We start from the raw sequence: 18,591 nt of genomic DNA on the forward strand, positions 1-18,591 counted from the left end.
GGAGGAGATGAGAAGGGGCGAGGCTGAAGGCTACAGCCCACAACATGCCTGGCCGAGCTGGGTCCCCGCCAGCGCACGGCCCCATCGATCAGATAGTCACAGAGAAGCGAGCAGAAAGGACCGCGAGCAGGGCTGGCGACAGTCGCACACTTGGATGCTACTTGAGATGCAGGGGACAGCTGCACGCCAGGTAACGCTCCCGTGGGCAGTCGGCCGGGGAAGCACCGGGCCTCAGCCTTGCTAAAAGCTCCGGCTGCAAACCTGCGCGTGCTGTTTGGACAGCCAATTGCCTGTGACCAGGCCAGTTTCCAGACGGTGCTGAGGAACCAGGAATGCGAAAGGGTCATTTGTTCGTGACAATCCTGGAAAACTGCAAGGACACTCCTGATATTCCCAAGCCTGTCCTCACCAAAGATTTGCCAGAGCGGAAATACTGCTGTGAGTCCCACAGAACCTCAACAGCATTATCTTCCAAGCAAATGAGGACACTGAGGCCTGTCTCTCTACAAACAGCGTCCCTAGATCAAAGGAGGCTATAACCCAAGGTTCCTTCCACCAAGTTTTGTATTTTTTAAAATCAATAAATTTGTCTGCCTTTGAAAACCTTCCCCATTCTAACTCATCCCTCAAGACATATATAAAAACCAAGGAAAACAACAGGGGCTGGTCCACCGGCAAAAAGGCAAGCTCCCACTCCTCATCTGATCTGCTCAACAACACAGATCTCTGCACTGCCTGAGGGGTTTCGCTGGTGGCGAAAGAACCTGTCAGCCAATGTGGGAAACTCAGGTTCAATCCCTGGGTCGGGAAGATTCCCTGGAAAAGGAATGGCAACCTACTCCAGTATTCCTGCCTGGGAAATCCCACAGAGAGAGGGGCCTGGCAGGCCACAGTCCATGAGACTGCAAGAGTCAGACACGACATAACAACAACAAGACTGTCCTAGCCCAAGGGCTACGATACCAAATGTCTTACGTGTTCACAGCCAAGCCAGGATCTATGAAAGTCACCTACAGGAGCTAAAAATAAAAATGCTTTTGAAAATGCTTCCTGACTAGAAGTCGAGGTAAAACTGAAGAGGAGAGATTGAACAAGCTTTGACAGAACATGCTACCAAAAAACAACACTGCAGCCTCTTAAAATGGATGTTTGTTTATACTGTTGGTAACTCTTCAGATTGGCCTCCATAGCATCAATAAAGCGCCTAGAGTGGTCTCCCTCATCCAAGTCACTGGTAAATCAAAAGACTCCCACCACCCACATAACTACCTATTACCATTATATACACCCTGGAAGGATGACTAACTTGAAGGGAAGCCCAGCGTGGTGTCCAAAGATACCAGTACAAATTCATCTCTTAAAGGTTATTTCCTGTACTTTTGACTTTCTGCCTGTTTCTGCTTTGGGGGGGGGTGGGGGGGGTGGCAGTGTGGTAAGAAGGTAGATGCTGCTGGTGCCATCCTTTCCTTGTCAGAATTCTCTAACACAGTAAACCTCAAACTACAGGTCTAAAACCCCTTGTTCACTACTGTGAACTCCAAGAGGCTCTGAAAGCCCAAATTTGCATTTTATAATATATTTGATAGTAAATCTTCACCCTATCTGAACTTACATGCTGCAAAACCTCACCTGAACAGATGTGAGGTTACTTGAAAGTCTTTTACCCCATTTAGTGTGAACACACAAGTTTCACTGCAGATATTAATCTGTTTAATTGTGGGATTGCTATCCACTACCCCACTGAGGGCGGTATGGAATTAATACTATTTGGACCATATAACCTTTGCTCCCGAGTTCAAATACATATGACCCTAATGAATTTTAAAGAAAGGATTGCAGGCCCATGTTTCCTCATATCTTCTTCATCACTCCCCCCAGGTCTCCATCCTTCTGTTCCTGGGGACTGGCACATGAGTGCCTCTGAAGTGAAGTGAAAGTCACTCACGTCCAACTCTTTGTGATCCCATGGACTATATACAGCTCATGGAATTCTCCAAGCCAGAATACTAGAGTGGATAGCCTTTCCCTTCTCTAGGGGATCTTCCCAACCCAGATTCTTTACCAGCTGAGCCCTAACAGAAAGCCCATGAGTGCCTCTAAATCCTCTCCAACCCAACCTTCAAGCCTTTCTAGGATTTACTCCTTGATCCATCTGCAGTATGTGTAATCCTTTACTGGATTAACCAACCTGTACGCAGGGCAGTCAAACATTTTTGTCATCAAATGTTTTGTTGAGTTACACCTCACTTATTTCCAACTCCCTTTGTGAACATTACCACTTGTGGGTGTGCCAACCTACCTGAAGCAGAACTTCTTGGGGTTACCCAGTCTCCCAAACCAGCTCCACATCTACTAATCCACCTAATTTCATTAATGAACCCTTATAACCCCAGAGCAAAATCAGAAGTCTCAATTGACAAATTCACATCCACTGATCTATAACTTAACTACCCTTTCCCCAGGTTTAATCAAACAACTGAACTTTGCTGACTCTTCCTGGCATGAACCTTCTGGCCTCCTTTCCTTTCCTGTGTCTGCCACCTAATTCAGAGTCTCCATACCTCATTGTTCATACCACCAAAGCCACCTCACTGACCATCCACTGTAGTGTCTCCTCCTTCCATCTGAAGGGCACTCTGAGGGACTTCCCGGGTGGTCCAGTGGTTAAGACTCTGTATTTCCACTTCAGGGGGCATAGGTTCAATTTCTGGTCAGAAAGCTAGGATCCCACATGCTGTGTAGCATAGCCAATAAAATTTAAAAAGTTAAAAAAAATAAAAGGCGCTCTGGATATGCCTATCTTTCTCTCTTATCACAAGACCTGCTCAAAAATCTTCAAAGGCTTCTCAACCCACAGAGTGAAGCCCAAACTACCCTTACTATAGCTATCAAGAGCTTTCAATTTTGGTTCTAAGCAACATTGTGCAGGCTTATCTTCTTAAAGCTACACAGACATCTGAATTAACAGGGAAGATTTTTTAGATCTATTACACCCATGTCCATATATCCTCCCGCCCTCCTCAGATATTTGTAGTTAGTTAGGAGGGGTGCTGGGCTTCCCCAGTGGCTGAGGTGGTAAAGACTCTACCTGCAAATGCAGAAGACCCAGGTTCAATCCCTGGGTCGAGAAGATCTCCTGGAGGAGGGCATGGCAACCCACTCCAGTATTCCTGCCTGGGAAATCCCATGGACAGAGGAGCCTGGTGGGCTATAGGCCATAGCGTCCCAAAGAGAGTCAGACACAACTGAGCAACTAAACAGGAGGGATGCTGTATCACGCTCTTTTTGTCATTGCAGCTTTGTTCATTTTTTAAAGCCCCTCCATGATTCCCAGGTGCATTCATGATTTATATGCCATTTCAGTAGAAAAACTTTAGCCCCAGCAGCCACTTATGCCTTGCACCTTTCACTTACCTACCCTCCCATTTCTTCTAAGCCTCTTTCAACACATCTTGAAACACTTTCTCTTGCCTCTTAACAACTACAGCAATCTCTAAACAACTAATTCATGAAGGTATGTGATATATTCTACTGAAGTGGGAATGTTTTATAAGACACAGTTTTTAAAACTGTGTTTAACCTTGCTGGTCAACTACTAATAGATTATAATTTAGAGGAAGGCTTCTAAACACTTTTCTAGTCTCACGAGGTATGTTAAGCTTAATTCTCACACATGTAATTATGGTATCTTTTGAAAACCTGTAAACTGACTTTAAAAGTACTTCTGCCATATATTAGAGAAGTAACAGACTTCATGGCTATCAAATCAGACAGTAACTACCAGGCAAAACACACACACCTGGCCGGGGAGGTTATGGTCCAGTACCTAAAGAGGGAAAGTGGTGTCCTGAAAGCGTACTGCCATCCACACCAGCTTCACACCTCAGGCATATTGAAGAAAGGTGCAAAGACCGAGTGTGGGCAATCATATTCCTAAGTGTTATGGTCTGTCTGCATGGAGTCAGAAGGCAGGAGACAACAGGTCACAAAACGAACATTACCAGGCTAGGAGAGCAGAAGGATTGCAGGCACAGTCAGCCGAGATGGAATGGCTCTTCCGAGTACCCAAACCTCGCTTTGATGTCCTGTTTTCACACAAGCTTGAATTTCCACTGAGTCAGAAACAAGGTGAAAGGAACAGGTACCTAGATAACTAACAAGGCCCTACTGTTCCACACAGGGCGCTCTACTCAATACTCTGTAATGACCATGTGGAAAAGAGTCTTAAGACTGGATATATGTATAACTGAATCACTTTGCCATTCACCTGAAATACACATTGTAAATCAACTATACTCCAATAAAATTTGCTTTAATTTATAAAAAACAAGTTAGCACACACTGACTTGGGCAACTGATACCTAGGCACTTAAGAAACGTATCAAAAGATCAAGATGTTTTCTAATCCAAAGCAACAAAACACACACATAAAGGAGTAAGAAATGGGGGACAATACCGACATTTGGGTCATCATACAAAAATACATTAATTCTATCATCAAGACACACTGTTCTCCCCTGTTGTCAACCAAGAGTTTCTTCATTAGTCAAACAAAAGGCAAACAAGCAGGAGGGAGACCCAGTGACAACACAAGGCAGTGACACTGATGATGGGAAGGCATGAGTTGCCTTCAGCTAAAGCACTGCTAAACATCATGACAGTGGCACGTCCTGAAAAGTTAGTCCGTGTAAGAAAGCTCCCTGCTGTGGGCTACACAATCAAGAGGCATTTCCTCAAACCATGACGTCCAGTATTTTCCAATGTGTCAGCCAGGCTCTGATAGCTGCTGTCAGTAGGCCGGGGGTGGGGGGTGGGGGGCTGTTCTAAAGGATTTTCCAGGCCAAGCATCAAGTTTCTGGATTATCTGACTCTAATTTCCCCCTTGACTGTAGCTGCTGCTGCTAAGTCGCTTCAGTCGTGTCCAACTCTGTGCGACCCCAGAGACAGCAGCCCACCAGGCTCCCCCGACCCTGGGATTCTCCAGGCAAGAACACTGGAGTGGGTTGCCATTTCCTTCTCCAATGCATGAAAGTGAAAAGTAAAAGTGAAGTCGCTCAGTTGTGTCCATATTCAAATATATTTAAAGATAATAGTTGACTGATTTGTAATACTGAATTCCAGGCTCAATTGACAGCACGTAGATTATATAGACTGCAGCTAGAGCAAGTCATATCCAGAGTACACAAAACCACAGACCGTCCCTCATTCCCAACGCCAATTCCTTGGAACACTGTGCATGTCTGGAACAAGGCATTGTGCTAATTGGCCTGTGAGTACAAGTGTTATGATCTGAAGGAGTGAAAAACAGAAGCAAAAATGATTTCCTGTCAGAGAGACAAGGGCTGGAATTGCACGGGCAGTCCTACATGTTGAGTCCTTCGTGCAGCACATGTGTGCTCCTATCCAAAGCACAGGACACACGGACCCTGGCCATGGAATCACAGGGCGTTCCAATGTTTCTACAAATTTCAAAGGAACCAAGATGTTTGTCACTGTGAAGAACTTGGCCAAGCTGGAAAAGAGCTCTGGAAATCACATTTTCCCTACATTTCTATATGAACTCTGCCACTCAAGACACACAAAAGATACTTTATCTGTACTGAATGCAAAGGTATAAAGTGTTAATTATTCTGACATTTTTAAGACAGTTATTTTTTAAGACCAGAGAAAATACAGAACAAAATGTACTAGTAAAGCACACAGCACACCTTGCCTCTAAAGCCATACTGATTACCTAGAGTCACATGTTACAAGCTCAGGCGGAGATTCTGAGATGGAACATTAGCAGCCTGTTAGCCATTTCTGCAACTCACTGATCACAGGCTCAAAGTGGCCAGTCACTGCTGGGGGCTGACAGGAAGAGGGACTGGACATCAACAAAGCCACAGAAGCCAGTGCATCAAGAGGTATTTTTGTACTATCAGAAGCCAGCCATCAGTTGTCTAGCCTAAAGCGCCACCACACTCACAGCATCTGCGTTCAGAGGATGCAAGGAAAAGAAAAGGGCACCCACACAGGGCAGTCAGAAGCATCTCCCAGTGAAAAAAGGCTCAGAAAATCAGGAAGGAGGAAGACTTCACTCCACCAGCAGGATGTCTGTGTTTCCATTCTTCCTTTCCATCTCTCATGCCCTCCTCTGATTAATGTGTGACATTACAAACCGATTTCTCATTTAAGCCTTCATTGGTTCCTGCTATTTCCCTCCCATCTCAAATCGCAATCCCTACAGCTGAAGGGACAACAACCGGTTGTTATGGAAATGGATGTAAGACCATATGGGCTCCAAAGCCAGGTTAGCTGGCGAGAAAGAGCTGAATGGAATGTATAAGAAAACGAAGTCCTCTGCCAGATTCTCTAAGACAATGCTATGACCAATACTAGACAGTTTTTTAATTATTTCTAAAATTGCAAGGCACTGCAATGGCAGGCAGAGACTGTGCTCTGAAACAAAAAGGGATTTCTAAAAAAAAAAAAAAGTGTAATTCTCTACCATGACCATTTCTCGCAGGTACTTTACTATTTGCCTCTAAGGTATGAGAAAAAACATTGACACTCAGGTGCTCAATTACAGCTTCTTTGGCAGTGATGGTGGAGAACACCCTCTGAGCACCTGCTGGGAGGCCAGACATACAGGAGCTAAAGCGGGGGGAGGGGGGGGGGCGGATGCGGGGGCCTCTGCTGCTGGCCCCTAGGCCTGATGCCACCCTCATTCTTCAGACCGTTAGTGGCTCAGGCCACCCAGGACTACTACTGATCAGACTCTTCGAGGTTTCAGGACTTGGAAGGGTTAACACAGATCTAACTATGTCTATGATGGAGCTACTCACTCCAGACAGGAAGATAAAGGTAAATCTGTAGCAGGCACTGGAAAGAGAACAGAAAGTGCATCAGTCATAACCTCACAGATAAAAGAAATGGAATCCAAACCGACCAACCCTTGTGCTAAGAATATATGTCTCTGCAACATTACAAATCATTGATGGCATGCTACAAGAGGTATATGACACAGAAGATTCTAGTAACCAAAGCAGTTAAAATTCTGAAAATAAGACATAACAACATCCTTAAAGCTTCTACTAAAGGAAACAAGGTCGGGGGGGGGCGGGGAGCCTGAATCTACAGGACAAATTAAGTCCCTTGTCTTCATCCTTTTCCCTAATCTTCACACAGTTGAGTGACTGCATCTTACCATGAGTATCGTTCTACTTATCAAGGGTGTTTAAAGGATTAACAGTACTATTTTTCTATAGTTCAAGGTTCTTGGAATTAATCTCCCTAAATATCAGTTTATGAATGTAACCAAAGTTTAAAAAAGGAAAGCCTGCTCAGGGACTACATAATGTGTAAGATACAGAGACAAGGCTTAGAGAAAAAAGTTGCACTTGTGGTCATCTTAGAATTTACCTGAAGGAGCCATCCTTACCACTCAGAGGGAGGCTTTTGGTTTTAAACAAGCAAGAACTCTATTTATTCTTTCTCCAAACTCTTTGTCTTTCCACTATCCACTTGGCACTCCACAGAAATCATTTCTCTTTCTCCACCTATACATCTGAATTTACCAGAAGGGGACCAAGATTTAAAGTGATAACCTAACCAAGGACTTTATCACGTATATTATTTTCTTGCGTATATTATTTTCTTGATCACACACAGGTGATTCTTTCGAGAGAAAGACGGGACAGCTAAGGGGGAGAGCACATCACTTACAGATTCACGCCAGAACCTAGTTCCAAGTGTTTCTTGTGCAGGACAGGCCAGGGGACAGGCCAGTGTCTTCTCAGGCGGTAACATTTACTTCACGTCACCATGTGTGCAACACCTCTGCCTAGGTCACGCGGGGCTGGCCAAGGGTGAAAATCCAGCAAACGAACATTTCACCATAAAGCACACTGATTCTTTGAAAACATGTCACTGACTGGAGACACAGCAATACGTTTTTAGAGAGTGATACAATTAACATCACTGTGCAAAGTTGTTAGAGCTTAAAAGTGATCAGGGGTTCATGATACAACTTCTGATCGTCATTATCATTCAGTTTGCTCCATTAGGGTTTTGTTCCAACTCTGTTTAAAAACATTAAATTTTCAAAAACGATGCATTGCGAAATTCTGAGTGAAGAAGTCAGAATTTTATACAGATACTTTCTAATCGTCCAAGTGATATTTATACTAGTGTCTCAGAAGATGACAGTTCTTCAGAATATAATTCTGATTCAGACGATGTGAATATTGGACAAACAAAAAGCAAAAAAAACCTCAGTGACTGATTCTGATAGGAAAGTGAAAATGAAACTCACGGTGCTGGAGAACACTCCTTTGCTTCTACAGAAGAGTGAATTGAAGACCCCATTTCGTGAAAATTTGAAACCTTTACAGGTGTGTCAGGTATAACCTCTGAATCTAATAGGCCGCAAAGCGTTAGTGAAATAACAGAATGAATTTTGGCTGGCCAAAAGGAGAATCACCAGCCACCGATGGTCAATAATGAGTTAATATTATACCTTCAATACACAAAGGGAAGCAAACGAAGAGGTAAGGTTACAAAAAAGAACAACAAAAAAAAAAACATGGAGGAACTAGGAAAGAAGAGGAGCCTAAGTATATTTAGCACACCTTCAATATCTATTAATTATAAATATAGATCTTCCCTAAATCAGCATAATTGCAAAGGGAATATTCATGATCACTTTGCCAAATAAACAGATGTTTGACTAAACTTATAACTTAATCACCACCATGAAAGATTGTAATCTACTATCATTAAAAAACACCACATACAAACGTAATTTTAAAGGGTTTTTAGGGCAACTCCGAGTTCTTCATTAAAACCAGCATCATTACACATTTGAAAAATATTTGTATCTATGTGCAATTTACATAGCTGTTGATAAAAGACAGGTGCACAGCCTGTGAAATGAAAAGGAACCTCAACAGCAGGTGAGACTTCTCCCACTCAAACAACCATGATTATCTTGGCCAATTTCAATAAGCAAACCACTCAAAATTACAGTATTCTCAAGCTGTAAGATAGCCCAGGAATGACTGGCATACATGGTTAAAGTGAGCAAAAAAGAAAAAAACACCACACCAAAAGTCAATACTTTCTTCCAAAAGCCAGAAACCATAAATAACCAACTTCTTCCTGAGGACCAAGGTGACCATCTCAACACAACAACCTTCAGACTTACTGAATACATTCTCTGTAAAATATGGCTCCAGTGCTTTTCACAGAAACAGCTTCCAGAGGGACAAGTTATAAAGATGACAGTGAGGACAGAGGAGACAAGAGAAGGAGAGAGAGGGTGCTGACCTTTCAGTGTAGAGCTACCGAAAGGCCGGGGGCTATTGCTAGAAAGTAAAAACATCACCTTCCTCCCTGGCATCTGAGTAGTGACAGTAAATGCTTGCTGACATTCAGCAAAACGACAAGGGCTGCTAAGGAGTAGCCTTAACAAAATGTATAGGTAAAAAGCAGAGTTTCACGGGAAAACGCTTTACAGACTAAGGTTCTTGGACACTGCAAAGCACCTCTTCAAATGGAAGATATCCAACAGATGACCAACACCTTATGAGTCTGTGGGGCTTCTGACCAGCATGGAATTTAGTTCCAATCCTAGCAGTAAGTTCTGCACCAATCTTTCCTGCCCATCATCTTTCTTTTCCCCCAGAGGGAACTTAAATAGTTGCTTGGATGAGAGGTTGGGTCCTACAACATTGGATTTGACTGAAAAGTTTAAACAGAAACCCCTGAAGTAAAAACAAAATTGGGTGGAGCAGGGTGACACGTGTTAGCGCCATATCCCTGTCAGAGACAGGCCTCTGTTTGGGTTTCCATCTCATGAGAGGCACCAGCAGGACCATCCCCAAAACCCAAGTGGAAAGAACAGGTCAAACCTTATTTCTCTCTCCTTTGAGTCTCCTTTGCATCCCTTCCGGCAGAGAGCATATGCTGCCTTGTTTAACCTGGAATTCTTTCTACTACCCGATTGTGAATTTCTGACCCTGGAGGCTCCCTCTTGTACCTTTGTAGCCCTCCCTCATCCCCAACACGATACATTGTTCACAGTAAGGACTAAGTACCCACCGGAGGAACTGTACTGCTAGAAAATGACTGATCACTGCAAACACCCCTATGATGCATGCTTTGCAGAGCACTTTCATACACAGAGCAGTACATGGTGCTTGCCACACTCCCCAACCCCATCCCCGCCAAACTGCTCTTTTAAGTATGACAAGTTAGTATGAACTTCATACTATAGGGTTTCAAAAAAAAAAAAAAAGAAAAAAACAATATTGCAACACAGCTGAGTAGGTTCAGTGGACCTGGAATGTTAAGTCTCCTAAGTTCTCCAGAGAAGCTTCTTGCCTCTTCAGAATGTGAAATGCCGAGTTACTACCCCTAGTGACCCTCAGGGAGAGTGACAGTTCCAGAAGCTCAAAGCTGCTGAAAATGACACTAATTCTGCCCTTTGGTGACATGACAGTGGAGAATGAGAAATACCCTTTAATTTGAAGCAATTTAAACATCAGCCAAAGACACATCTCGGAGGCACAGGGCGTCCTCTGGTCTCGGCGGATCTGGCTGGGCTCAGTCCCGCTTTCATGCCCACTTTCACACACTGACCCTAACGTTACAACATCCTTCGTCTAAGGCAGCCACACCAGCCACCAGATGCCTATCAAATAGACCTCTTCACCTAAAATTAGAATACCTTTCTGAAGTCCCTGCAGAACTTATCTTCCAGCTAAAGAAAAGCTAGGTGGTGAGTCTTTCTGCTCAGATTACCAGAAAGACAATCTGGGAAACTGTCCAACCCCACAGGGGTAGCATTCAAGTTGAGAACAATGGAGAACAAGACCGCAGAGCCCAGCAATTTCAGGGTATTAGTTTTAACAACAAGGAATCCCTTACCTGACTCAGGGGAAACACTGTGGGAATTAATTGTGCGGCCTTTAAACATATCCAAGTTCTCCCTCCCAAAGAATCCTAAATAATACAGTGTTATCATTTATTAGGAACAAAGTTCAAAAGTGGAAAAATCTACTGAGTTTCATTTTAACAAAATGGTCTTTTAAAGTCACCTGCAAAAGAGAAAAGAAAAATATGGTCTCTCATAAGGGCCATAACAGACACACAGCTTTAGGCAACATTAAAAAGCGAAGGCGAGGAGGGTAAGTGCTGGCCAAGAAGCACAACGACAAACTCAGGCACCTACAATCTGTTTGAGAAGAGTCCCCTGTGGGACAACAAAGCCTGCGCTGTGTTCCCGGAGAGGGATGGTTCTGGTTCACTCCTGGGCCTTTTTTGTCGTTAAATCCCATACGTAACTTTAAGGCAAGGCTCTGTTAAAAAGAGCAGAGAGTTTCCTAACTGCCCAGGGGTTAAGACTGCACTTTCACCTGGCTGAAGAAAGTAAAGGTGAAAGTGTTTAGTCACTCAGTCGTGTGTACTGTCCATGAGATTCTCCAGGCAAGAATACTGGGGTGGGTCACTATTTCCTACTCCAGGGGATCTTCCTGACCCACGGATCGAACCCGGGTCTCCCACACTGCAGGCAGATTCTTTACCACCGAAGCCACTTGGGAAGCCCTGGTCTGGGAACCAAGATCCCACCTGCTGTACAGTGCAGCCAAAAAGTAAAAAAAGAAAAAGAATAAACAGGACAAAATCAAAGGGGCATTTCAAGAAGCTACTTTGTAGAAGTAACCAAAAAAGAAGAAAAAAAAAATTTGAGGCTAGGACTTGGGACCCTCTACCTGAGTGCTCGCAGGTGGACAAACGGCCTCTGAACAATAGAATACAAAGAAACTATAAGGGACTCCAAGTAACTGCATGTATGGACAAGATACAAAGAGGCCACAGACTTGCCACCACTGGAGGTGCAAAAGCTCCGGATGCCTACACACAGCACCGCAAGGGGGTGGACAACAGACCACCCAAGGTGAGCCGTCTGCACAAGCCACTGATCCTCTCCTCGCCTCCCCCTAGTTAAGGAACCAGCTCGCCCTCAACCCACCTCAAGAAACAAGCAACCCACCCACCGGCCCCAGGAAGCAAGCAAGCATACCTGTTTCTTGCTCTCGCTCCCTCCTGCTGCAGCAAGAGCCCCTAAATGTGTCTGGCCTCTTAACCTTCTCTTGATGAAACAGTTCAAGGAGCCAGGTTGGTAACAAAATCACATTCAAATATTTAAAAGAGTCATCTTAATTTCCTGAGAAAGTTATACATAGGATAAGCCAATTCTGGGGTGAAACACCTAAGTATCTGAAAAGTTACAGGCATTCCTGACGGAAATCAAAGTTTCCTACATAAATTGAAATTGTGAACAAATCAGGATGTACTATTGCTTTTAAGGCAACCACTGGCCCAAATCACAAGACAAAAAAAAAAAAAAAAAAGCCAGACATTATTACTATTAATGATTACCACTCTCATGCCAAGTCTAATGTGTAGGGAGGGGGTGGGGTGGAAGTGCAGAAGTCCCTATGGAACCAAGCAATGTTCTGACACCAGCTGAGTGTACTACAATTTAACACAATTCTGATACTACCTGCTGCTGCTGCTGCTAAGTCACTTCAGTCGTGTCCGACTCTGTGCGACCCCACAGATGGCAGCCCACCAGGCTTTCCTGTCCCTGGGATTCTCCAGGCAAGAACACTGGAGTGGGGTGCCATTGCCTTCTCCATTGTGTGAGAGTGAAAAGTGAAAGTGAAGTCGCTCAGTCGCGTCCAACCCTCAGCGACCCCATGGACTGCAGCCTACCAGGCTCCTCCATCCATGGGATTTTCTAGGCAAGAGTACTGGAGTGGCTTGCCATTGCCTTCTCCGTAAGGAGGCTACCTGGAGGCAGGTAAAGGGAAAAATCCTGCAAGATTTCGTCCCCACCCCCACCTTTCAGATGCCAATCACAAGTCCAGGTTGTTACCTGTGTTCCTTGCCAAATGGCTACAAACTACGGGTTCCAACAACTTTTTTAGATTTGATTAATTTGCTGGAGCAGTCCATCAGTTCAGTTGCTCAGTCGTGTCCAACTCTTTGGGACACCATGAATCGCAGCACGCCAGGCCTCCCTGTCCATCACCAACTCCCGGAGTTCACTCAGACTAACGTCCATCCACAGAACCCAGAAATACTTTACTTACTAGATTACCAGTTTAACATGGTAAAACTCAAGAATAGCCAGATGGAAGAGATGCACAGAGGCTCCAGGCTCTCTCCAAGCCCTCACCAAGCCCTCACCATTCTCTACTCTCCAGTGTTTGATCACCTGGAAGCTCTCCAAACCCAATCCTTTAAGTTTTTATGGAGGCCTCCTTAAACAAGCATGAATGATTAAATCACTGAACACTAGCGATTGGTCCAACCTCCAGCCCATCCCTCCCACTGAGGTCGGGGGGAGGGACTGAAAGGGCCAATCTTCCAATCACAAGGTTGGCTTTCCTAGCAACCAGCCCCCCTCCATCCCCAGGTGAAGTCCAAAGTCGCCTTATTAACATAACAAAAGGCAACTTTAGAGCCAAACAGGGACACAGACGAAAAGATATGTGCATTATAAATCACAATAATATCACAACTATAATGATTTTCTCTCCCTATCTCCAGAGGAGACAGAATATGCAATAATGTTTTATAGGGAAAGAGCTTTCCAGAAGGGAAATATTTCAACTTTCAAGAAATGAGTGGCTACAACATCTTTATTATAAAATAACTGAAAATTCCCCAAACTGTTAAAAGAATGACTGTTTCAAGCAATTCCTAAGGAAAACTTAACAAAATTTATAGCTACAAGATTTTATTTAGGTTATATGCCACTGCTTTTAACCATAAGACCCCCACTCAGAATCCATCTCACCAGATTCCCATATCTACGACAGCCACCCAGGAAACCCTCCCACAGAAAAGGTGGTACTCAACCTGAGTGGCACATCAGAAGCATTTGAAGAGCTTTAAGGATGGGGGCGGGAGGAGACAGAAGCTATCTGGGACCCATTCTTGGAAATTCTGGCTCAGTAGAACTGGGGCACATAAGGTTCTTTAGAGATCCGTAGATGATCTGATGTGCAGTCAAGGGCTGAAAATCTCTGCATTAAAAGCATCGACACTTAACATTTCCACTCTGCATTGCTCTACTGATTGAGCCGTGTTGCTACAGAGTCAGACCGTAATCGGTTCTGTTCCATGACACGCAGATGAGTTACTGTGATTCTTTGGGGCTGTAATTTAGTGGAGTTGAGACACTGATGAGTTCATGGCTTTGTTTCTCATTAATCTTTTACTGTGTTCCAAGCTGTGTTTGCTTTTCTTTCCATGATTCCAAATCAACACGTTAAAAAAAAAAAACAGTGTTTAAAAAATACCCAAGCTGCGGTCTTTTTGGTTAGCCTTTTGCCTTCAAAAGATGCTTGATGAATAAAAGATCCCCAGCCATTTCCAGCCCAACCCTCCCCCAACCCCCGACCCCAACACAGAGGCACTGCCAAGCATGTGTCCATTACAAACAAATATAGCCAGTTATCCTTACAACAGGAGAGACTGCAGAAACCTGTTGTACCCTGAATCTTAACACCTAAGATCTGTGCTTGCAGGCAACAAAAGGAATTTAATTATGGAGAGCAACCTGAAAACTGGCTCAACAAAGAGGGATCTGCCAAAAGCTGCTGATGTGCTATCGACTAGCAAATATTGGGGGTTGTGGGTAGGGGTAGGAGGGAGGGTGTACGTGTATGTGGGAAGGGTGTCTCCCCACTCAGAGGCTCTCTCCTCACCAATCTTTTCACCACGGTGATTTCAGGACTTGGAACCCAAGATCTGTCATCTTCTTCCAGAGCAGCATCTCAGAGACCATGATTATCAGCAATTACCCAGGCAGAGGCTGAGGAATTTCCAGAACACCTTGGCCAGGAAATTAATCGTAACAGAAACTCTCACACCTCGGACAAGAAAAGCCCCCAGAGCAAGAGGTCTGGGTCCAATTTGCTACATGGCATTTTCATTTCTACATCTCTTCCACGGTCCTTCTGGGATCGGGGGGGTGGGGAATGGGGTCAGGATGCTAAGTCTTATCCACTGATCAGCTATATACACTCAATGAGTTACTGGCCTTTGGAGGGGGCATTTTGGGTGGATTTATTACCCCCTACCCAGGGGGAGGGACAGCTAGAGGCTTCATTAAATCGGAAGAGCTCAAAGCTGTCCCTTGACGGTGCAGGCCAGAAGCCGGCAGATGATTATTACCAAAGAAATCATGGCGGTTGTCTGGCCCTCAGAAAGCACCCAGCACTGGGGAGAAGCATGTTATTAAAAAAGACAATAAAATAAATAAATCAGCCTTCTGGGTTCACATAAATATTTCGCTAATCAGTTAAAGGACAGTAAAGGGAATATAGAAAGAGTGCCTAACATTTAATGGGATTTGGGAAAAATATTACACTTTCCAAAAGTTACTCAAGTGAGACAAGGAGTCTATGAGCTAAAATTACTTTTTCAAATGGCCAATATACTCATTTCTTCTTCAGGACCACAGGGAGGAACCCACACACGTGACACAATATCACAAATGATCACCAGCCTGGCCTGTTCTTTCCCTTCAGAAAGAAACTGCAGCCTCATTTCACCACAAACCCACCGCTCTCGGGTTTATTAACATCAAACCAGGGGGAGCCAATGTCACTCCAAGCGACACACCTGTGCACAAATTAAAGTCTCTCCACTCACTTCCTGCGCACAGACACAACTAAGCCTGAAGTGTCCTTCCAAAGCCCTCTACCGTTTCTTACGGCAGCCCTCCAGAGCTTGAGGGGAACAGGGAGAAAGTTTATCAAGTGGAGGAAGGAAGAGGGAGGAGCATGTGTCACACAGGACACCTCCGACAGACTGGCAAACTCAGCTCTTGTCCCTCCATCCTCCCCTGGTCTCCTCTGTTCCCTGGACCAGGATTTACCATCCCGAAAGGATGGAGAGAGATGAAGAAAAAATACATAAACAGCAAATAGTAAATAGATGCAACTTTAATTTGGGGTCCTCTGACCTCTGCTGATGGTCAGACAAGGAACTGATCCTGAAAGAAACAGCTCTGTGTGACCACAACTGTTCTGTCCCTGGCCGAGAGGACCCCCTGGGAGTAAACAACAGCCCAGTCTTGAGGCAGGGATTTGAGGGTGGGGGAGAAACTTGCCCATAGCAAGTACTGATCCTCAGAGAAAACACACATTAAAAAAATATGCAATAAAAGTGCATTTGAACAATTGAGAGGAACTGTCTTCTGATTATACATACAGATGTTAACCATGTGAAGTAACTTCTGGGTCACTGCATTATACACCTGATGCATCCAAGGCACCAAATCAGAGTTTCTGGCCAGGTAAAGAATGCAACAGCTCAGCTGCTGAGGGACAGGCACATGGAGAGCACACAACACACCTGGACCTGGGTGACAATGGCTGCCTTTTGCCTGAGAGTGTATTTGAGATGCTGGCTGCAGCTCATTACCTCAGCGATTTGAGCCTGACCTCTCTGCAAACACACCACTTCTTGAGATCAGACTAGACTCTGTAGCCAGTGCTGAGGTTTCACACAGAGACAGCGGAGCAGCGGAGAACTTGCATGTGTCTCCTTTCCTGAACCTTGAAGGAGCAGCACACCCTCCTCAGGGTGGCGGCGTTGGTGCGTGTGTGCTAAGTCACTTCAATCGTGTCCAGCTCTTTGTGACCCCATGGGCTCTCACCCACCAGGCTCCTCTGTTTGTGGGATTCTCCAGGCAAGAATACTAGAGTGGGTTGCCATGCCCTCCTCCAGGGGATCTCCCCAACCCAGGGATGGAACCCATGTCTCCTGCATTGGTAGGCGGGTTCTTTACCACTGGCGCCACCTGAGAAGCCCGGCAGCATTGGTAATACTGCTTTAAATTAGCAATAGTATAATATCCACTGGTCAGCGATGCTGTTGTAGCTTAGTTAAATATAACTGCTTCCTATACATTTACCTGGGGATAATCGTTTTCATCACAATAGGCTGCAGTGTAATAACCTACAATGTAATTGTGCAAATATGCACAAGGGCACGCACAGTGGAAGGAAGTCACTGACAGAGCAGCACGTGGAACGAAGCAAATAAACACTGCCAGCCGCTCACAAAGCTGCCACGGGAGCCTCTGTGTTCCCATTAAAGTGTCTCCCCACGTCCCAGCCAGGGCAACAGAGAAGAGCGGTGGTCCCCGGGAGAAGATTTACCATCTACTCCACGCTTTATTTCAGAAGCAGCAAGTTCAGTTGCTGGTGGGGTAGGGAGGGAACCATTCTGGCAACAAGACACAAAGGGCCTGGACCACAGCCTGCTTCTAAATAACACAAACAGTTAAGGAATTAGGTGATTAGAGAGTCTCCTGCCAACTGGGTGAAGTATCAGCCCCTCTGGGAGCTCATCTGCGGTGGGAATCTCCTGCACCGTTACAGCAAAACCCGCCCCAGAGCAGCCTCGGCTCTGAAGGGACCTTTCCTGCTTTCTACTCCAGGCAAACCCTCTCTTTTATGAATGAGAATAATTCTAAAGATCAGAAACAACTTATCTTCACAAAATTGGTGGAAACCGGTAAATTACGATAGATCCGCATTCTTTAAAACAGCACGGCCATTAAAAATCAAGTTTTAGAAAATTATCTAAAGGCCAGGGGAAGTGCTCAGCTACAAAACATGAACACAGAAGCAGCTAAGAAGGTTGTGAGATATTAACAGTGGTGATGTTGCCTCTTGATGGTGAGACATAATTTATATTTTCTTCTCTAAAAATTTTCCAAAATTTATAAAGTGAGTATGTTTCATTTATAACAAGGGAAAAAAATGTCTATGGTAGGGAATGTATGTAAAAATCAAATCAGAAACCTAAGCCATCTAATGGGGTTACGGTGTGAAAATAATCAAGTATGCAGGTGCCGGGGGTGGGGGGGGTGGGGGTGGGGGGCGGGGGAGAGTGGCTTCCCAGGTGGCGCAGGGGTGAAAAATCCGGCTGCCAATGCAAGAGACGCAATAGACACAAGTTCAATTCTTGGGTCAGGATGATACCCTGGAGAAGAAAATGGCAACCAACTCGAGCATTCTTGCCTGCAAAATTCCATGGACAAGGGAGCCTGGTGGGCTACAGTCTATGGAGGGTCGCAAAAAGTTGGACATGACTGAGCACATACAATGCAAGATCCAGAAGCAGAGGCTCAAAGGGCTCAGAAACCTGTACAAAGCTGACAAGTACCGATACCCTTTATTAAAAAGGGAGAATCCAATCTCTTCATGGAGTTGGCCTGACTGTTCTCAAATAGTGGAATTACTGCCATGAAAACTCCATATAGAAGACAAAAATATTAAGGTGACACAGTTCACCCACTTTTCTGATGTTAAACACTCAGCAGAAATGTAAATTCAAATCTCTCTTGGTATCCATCATGGTACTTCCAAAACAGTTGCAGGAAAACGGTTTCATTTGTAAAAATAAGTTGAAATAAGAAAACTTGTGTTGTGAAGACAACCAGTTGCAGCTTCTGGTAGCTGGCAGAAATTCTGAAAAAAACTAGAGTTTGGAGGGAAGTTCACCCAACGTAAGGGA

General features: G+C 44.7%; 1 protein-coding gene across 4 annotated transcripts in view; it reads right to left on the minus strand.

The window, feature by feature from the left end:
• Positions 1-18,591, minus strand: part of SND1 (staphylococcal nuclease and tudor domain containing 1) — a 421,555-nt gene that overhangs the window by 324,501 nt on the left and 78,463 nt on the right. The window contains exon 1 of one of the 4 annotated variants that reach the window (XM_086395778.1): positions 13,143-13,281. The exons of the other annotated variants lie outside the window; for them this stretch is intronic. The gene's annotated coding sequence lies outside the window, so the exon portion shown is untranslated. Of the gene's footprint in view, positions 1-13,142; positions 13,282-18,591 lie in introns of those variants that run through there. 4 annotated transcript variants of the gene reach the window in all.

This window comes from Bos grunniens, chromosome 4, assembly GCF_055505025.1.
Source record: "Bos grunniens cultivar Pamir isolate PY7600 chromosome 4, Bosgru_T2T1.0, whole genome shotgun sequence".
Lineage (NCBI taxonomy): Eukaryota > Metazoa > Chordata > Mammalia > Artiodactyla > Bovidae > Bos > Bos grunniens.